Below are 6,361 nucleotides of genomic sequence, written 5' to 3' on the forward strand. Positions count from 1 at the left end.
TTGTGTAACTTTTGTATCATGGTATAACACATTTACAATCATGCAATTATTTTACTGATTGTGGTAAACTGCTGCAAACTATAGCTGCTGTCAGCTTATGTTAGCTCAGTTTGTTAGCCGGGCTGCCCAGACTCAGGCTTGGTGTCTCAGTCTCTATGTACATAAAGACAGAGGAGGACAGACCAAAGAGGACATTAGAAAAGAGAAGTAGTCGTTAGTTATTGCCAAAAACTTTGCGGAATATAAGTTTGAAAGACAGATGTGAAGCTGGGCGTCTTGCTTTTGGACTAGTAAGTCATATTGGCTGACTGCTGTGTCTTTTGTTGCACTTGTTGATGTTTGGCTGTTTTCGACATTCTAATTTTTTGATCTATAGTAATATAATCATAAACAAATATAGTTGTTTACATTTATTTCTATGGAATATTGATTTCATGTATAAAAGCATATTACAGCAATATGAACAGACCCTTAAAATAAATCTTTAATAAGACTTTAGCATTCAATGAACCTTGAACCTACAATAGCACAGGACTGCGGAGTAGTCATGAGTGTAAACAGTGTTTATTCAGATTTATTGGGATTCAGCAAAGAATGTGATTTATCCTTGAGTAACACACACAGAGAGATAAGAACACAATTAAATTAGATTATTTAAAAAGCTTTATCAATCAAATATTTATTTTTGTTATGGCACACAGAGCCCGCCAGCATATAAAGAGATCAAATCAACATAGAAATTTTTCACAATATATGCCATGTGCATACACACAAGAAGGGATCATAAAGATTTATATATTTCCTTTTTAATTAACTCTGCAGGAAATCAACACACACATACAGGCATGCACACACACACAAACTATAGTCCTCACCTCCTTTGTATAGTAACTGGGCACATAACAATCTTTGCTTCTCAAATAAATTATATATAACATGATCCTCAGCACCATATTGATGTTTTACCATCCAACATTATAGGCGGTTTTGTTATATTATAAACTCATTGCTCTCAGCTGTTAACATGTGACTGTTTTCATGATTAAAACATTAGTCAGTTGTGTTAACTGCTACAGCATGTTAAGGATAATAACTTTGCATATTTCTCTTCATTGTTCAGAACAGGTGCATCATCTAATACAAGCAAGTCATGGACTGTGAAGGCAGAGGTGGATGTGCCTCTCTCTGTCTTACACACACATGGTTTGACAGACTAATTGAGCTCCATTACTAATCTAACCTACTAACCCTGATACAAGTGAGTCAGGCTCTCTGTCAAACAAGCTGCTCATGAACTTTCGTCATCTCTGCATCGTTCGTTATTCGTCAAACTGATTTCGCTGTCAGCTTTGAATGGATGCCTAATGCTTGTCTGGCTTATCTTTTGTGGATGTCTGCGTTGTCAAACAATATGTCTTGCAGTGAGTGCTGTTAACACGGCGGAATAAAAAAAATTGGCAGAAAATGTGTGAGGAAATGTGTTTTTTGATAATAAATAAACATTTTTTTAAGTTTGCATGACTATTCTAGTTTGTTCATGCCCTTACAAAACATATTACAACATTTGCAGTAGTTGCAGTAACATAAACATGTCATCAAATATTCCAGATTAGGTTATATTAAGCAGGGTTAAAAAATATGAGATTAAAGTTATAAGAGATCTACTACAAGAATATATCCTTTTAATTATGATAAATGATTTTTCTGGCCTGGAGATGCTATGCAGAACATTGAAGACACACTACCACCTGCCTCATATGATGGTACTCTATACTACTTAACTTCTTTTGAATCTGTGTTACGGTGACCCATGCTGAGTAAAAACACATTAAACATTCCAGAAATAGCAGAAAAAAAAAACAGATATACTAAAAAAAATTTGAAGACCTTCCAGAATATGGCTGTCAAGGCCAATGTGGCTAATATGTCATCACTCAAAGTGCAGTTAATTTGACTTTGCTAGATGGGTGTTACTAGAATATTGAGTCTTTCTTCAACTTCCTTTACTATCAACAATCTTTACTGGCATTGGAAACTGGTAAGAGAAAAAGAAGCATCCTAAGCTCACCAATAACAAAGTGTGGCACAACCATAACTGAAGCTTCATCTACCTTTATTATGGACTCCATGGCACAGCTTTCTCATTTGAGGGACCAATGCCAAATCATCTGCATAGTTGATTAAACAGCTAAATGTAATTTATACCAGTGTTGTTGTATCCAATTTCTTGAGTTAAAGCAGACCCTTAACGCACATCTATTGGGACCTTATAAACTTCAGAAGTACAGTAAGAATATATGAACATACCTGGGAGCTTCATCCAAACAATACACTCGCAACAATACACCTCTTAAAGGATTTGGAATGGGGCCTTTGGATGCACAGATGATGGGGTCCATTTTCCAAACCGTGGGAGTAAAACATGAGTTGACATGAGATGATCCAATTTGTCATTAAAACCATATTTATCATATCGGGGAGAAAAGCTATTTCCCATTCAGCTGCATAAAAACATGTTTCTATCTCCTACTCTCAGCACACTTCACTATCTCCCATAATACACTTGGCTATCTTCGTCTGTTCTCATCATCTTTTCAAGAAAGATTTTCTCCGCCGTTGCTTTCTATTGTTCTGCGATGAATGCAAATTCTACAATCCGGAGCGTCTCCCGGGGACGTAGAAATGGCCTCCGAAAATTACTTTGCACACCTCACTGACTGTCAGACAGTGAGGAGGGAGGAAGGGAGAGGGAAGTAAGGGTCAGGGGGGAAGGAGGAGACATGAGAAGGAGGGAAGGGCAGGGAAGACAGAAATTCAGAAACACAAAGAGGAAAGAGAAGATAGCGGCATATGATGCCGTATGCTCCTTAGCCTTTCCTGACCCTTTCTGCAGGCCTTCTAACCTGACACCAGGACGTGCTGGCCTCCTCATTAGAAAGGCTTTTGGGATGCTCTGAAGGTGCAGCCAGTGGGTCAGCTTTTTATAAGAGGGCAGGGCAGCAGGGTCACTGACCCGGTTTGATTTCTGCAGTCTGAAATTCTGGTAGCTTGTAAGGGAAAAAATAAAGTGCAGAAAAACAATGTTTTAAGAGTACTTAAACCATTTGAGGACAGGTTTTATCCAACCACTGTCTGCAGCAAATCAGTTCATTTCTTTAACTAATCTGATTTCACCTGTTTGATTACGTGTGACAATTAAAATACTATGCCCATTTCACATAATGAGGCACTGAAGGTTTACACTGGATGTCAAATGTGAACCGCTGAATTGTCCAATACATACTGGGAGTCCTGGTAGAACCACTAACTGGACCTGCTGTATAAACTTAGTTTAAGACGGGCCTTGGCCTGAGGCTGGTTTTAAATTGTATGCACAGACTCGCCTAATTAAGCCTTTCTGTTGCATAAATATTAAGACTTACTTAATTTAAGGTGGGGAAGTTAGCCGCCGCTTCCCCCGGCTAAGCCCGAGGTGCAAGCTGCGTTGCTATAGCAACAAAGACAAAGGTATTGATCGTGGATGAGAGGAGCAAATTTTTACATTGGTGAGAGTGAAACTTGATTTGCTTTGTACTGAAGATAGCAAATGTTTGTTTTACGAAAACAACCTCTAAGAACATAACATAAAATAAATTATATAAGTAACAATAACAGGTATATTGTTTCGGTTTATTTCAAGAACTTCGGTGTTACAACAAAACATTTTAACTTTCTCACAGGGCGAGTATGTTGTGTAGATAATGTTCATTCAATCATTTCTCAATTAAAACTAATAATCAGCAGTTGAGCACTAATTGACTGAGATGACAGTACTATATTTCTGTTAAAACTTGGCATTGTTATTTGTGTTTCGTCTTCTGCTCGGACCAGGTGCCTCATCACCTGACCCCCCTTCATCCTGCTCTCTGCCTCTGTTCATGGACAGGACTGTCAATGTTATAATGTTTGCATTAGCACACCAAAACCACCATCACAAAATTCAAACTTCTTTGTTCTTTTGCCATCACCAAAAGAGTCGCTAGAGACATTAATGTTACCTACATTCATACTATGACTTTCCATCCATCGTTCCCCCAAGTGATCGACTGTGCACCATATATCTAAAACCAAATTTAAGGGTCTATGGAAAGTCTGACGTAAAGTCATATTTAATTCCATCTTATTTTTTACTTTAAATGTTTGGTTTGAGGTTCTGACTTTTTGTTTCCCTCCTTCTGTTTTTCATAAATTAGTAGCTTTTCATAACAACATTAAAACAGTGGCACCAGGACAAACAGTGTCAGTTTTATGTTTTGTTTAGTGCATATCTTTTCCTTTTTTTTCTGGCAATTAAAAGTTTTCGGGCTTTACACAAGAACAGTACGAATATGTTTTAGCAAGAGGCTTAGTAAGATACATTTAGCTACAGAATAAAAGTTTTCACACACATAATCACACAGCGTTGTTCAGAGTTTTCCAGTATCTAGACCAGCATCGGGCTTTCAGTGGGAAATAAAATGGGTTGCATGCATACACTCTCCAGTAGATGTCTGTAATCCAATCCCAGGTTATTGTGATTACATAATCTTGTCTAAAGTGAACAGGATGACCCATAACTAACCATGAGTGAGAACAGAGAGGAAGCCAGCTTAGCCATCCTGTTTTCTATTCTCCACCCAAATCTTCACCATCACATCACCTCCCGTCTTCTGATGCAGCAGGACTGTAGAGCTGGTCAGTAGCTCGTCTGATCTTATACTCTGTTTGCTCCTTTGGGCTTCCATTAAATTATTAATGTATAATAATGATCCTGAGTTTTAAATGTCAGTACATGTAAACATGAAACAAAATCGATATTAGCACCATATTTTCCATCGCTGGCTGTTCTACAGCTGAACACCATCCTTTACTTGGTGTTTTTCTCAGCGATTATCATTAATGTGAAAGTTTCTTAAGTCATATTGACATTGTTTTCTCTTTCTTCCTGATAATTAAGTTAATTAACCTTATGCTTCACAACCACGCTAATCGTGCCAATGAGTATTAGTCACATTGCTTGGGGTGCATTTAATTTCATCTTTTAGCTCAATCTGTCATGTTTTTTTGAGGAGAATGTCTTCAAGGAGACGAACTCCGGTCAGCGCTTAAGTGTTTGTTTTGGTAAAATGAGACCTGAATATAAAATATCAAATGAGCATGCCTTTAAAAACATAATAATCATAACATCGTGTTCTTTTTTCAATTAAAGAGTATCCTTTGAGGGATCTTTATGAAACCAGAATCGTCTCACAGGTCTAAAAATAAAATGACTTTGGCTGAGCCAGAGTTAAAAGGAAGTGATGGCAGTAATTATCATTGATAGGATAATTTTATTTTATTCATCATTTCCTCTTTTTAGGGCTGCTCTGGAAACAGCCTTTGTTCTCCGTCATCTTTAATTTATGAGAGCCACAATTATTTATCCACTTTCCAACTGCATGTCTGTATGTCATGCCGCAGAGCTGTTAACTTATTTTATTCAACTCCGGGGCGTTGTCTATTTACAGAGCAGATCATCTGGGAGTGGTGACGATAGACCTGCTTGTCTTGTCTGGAAATATTTGATCTCACAGTCCGTGTTCTTCTTTTCCTGTTGTTTGTTTTTTGTCACTCACTCAAATATAGAAGTTTAATCTTTCCCACACTTATATGACACGAGATATGACCAGCACGGGGTGAATTCACTGCAGATATATCTAAAAAAAAACGTGTCATGTTTAATATTTCATATTTCTCTGCCTTTAATTGAACAGGAAGAAGCCTGAACTTGAGTCGGAATGCTTGATCAGTCTCGTATGGCGAGGCTGTCCCCCCTCTTGTGCCTGTGCTTGTTTTTAATCTCACGCAGTGGCTTTTATATTTTCATTTATATCGCATCTATTTACAGAATACTTCTCTGAAGAGACAACAAAAACATTGTTTAGGTCACAAGAGGCTCACCGCGGTGGTCTGGTGACAATTTTAAACATGGCACAGTTACGAGTTACAAAAGAAAACTCCATAACTCTTCTATTTCTTAGCATGGAAATAAAATGTTAAATACTTGTACTTGAGTGCATAATTTACCCACCAGGATGCAGAAGCAAAGACAAGAAAAATAATGAAAAAAAGATCAAATGTTCTTAGATATGATATATTATTTCTGTCTTCTTTGGTTGCACGCATACTCTTGTTATTTTGTCCACTGCCTGTGGCTCTGATGGAAAAAAGTATGAATATGGATCTAGGCAATGTACCTCAGAGAGATCAGCAGAGTTTGAGCCAGAGTGCTTCAAAACATTAAATGTCACTGCAACCTTCCTGCACCCACGTTGTAAAATCAAGGCCAGGATGAGTGCTGTTA

The sequence above is a fragment of the Larimichthys crocea genome, chromosome I, assembly GCF_000972845.2.
Source record: "Larimichthys crocea isolate SSNF chromosome I, L_crocea_2.0, whole genome shotgun sequence".
In the NCBI taxonomy this organism is placed as follows: Eukaryota; Metazoa; Chordata; class Actinopteri; family Sciaenidae; genus Larimichthys; species Larimichthys crocea.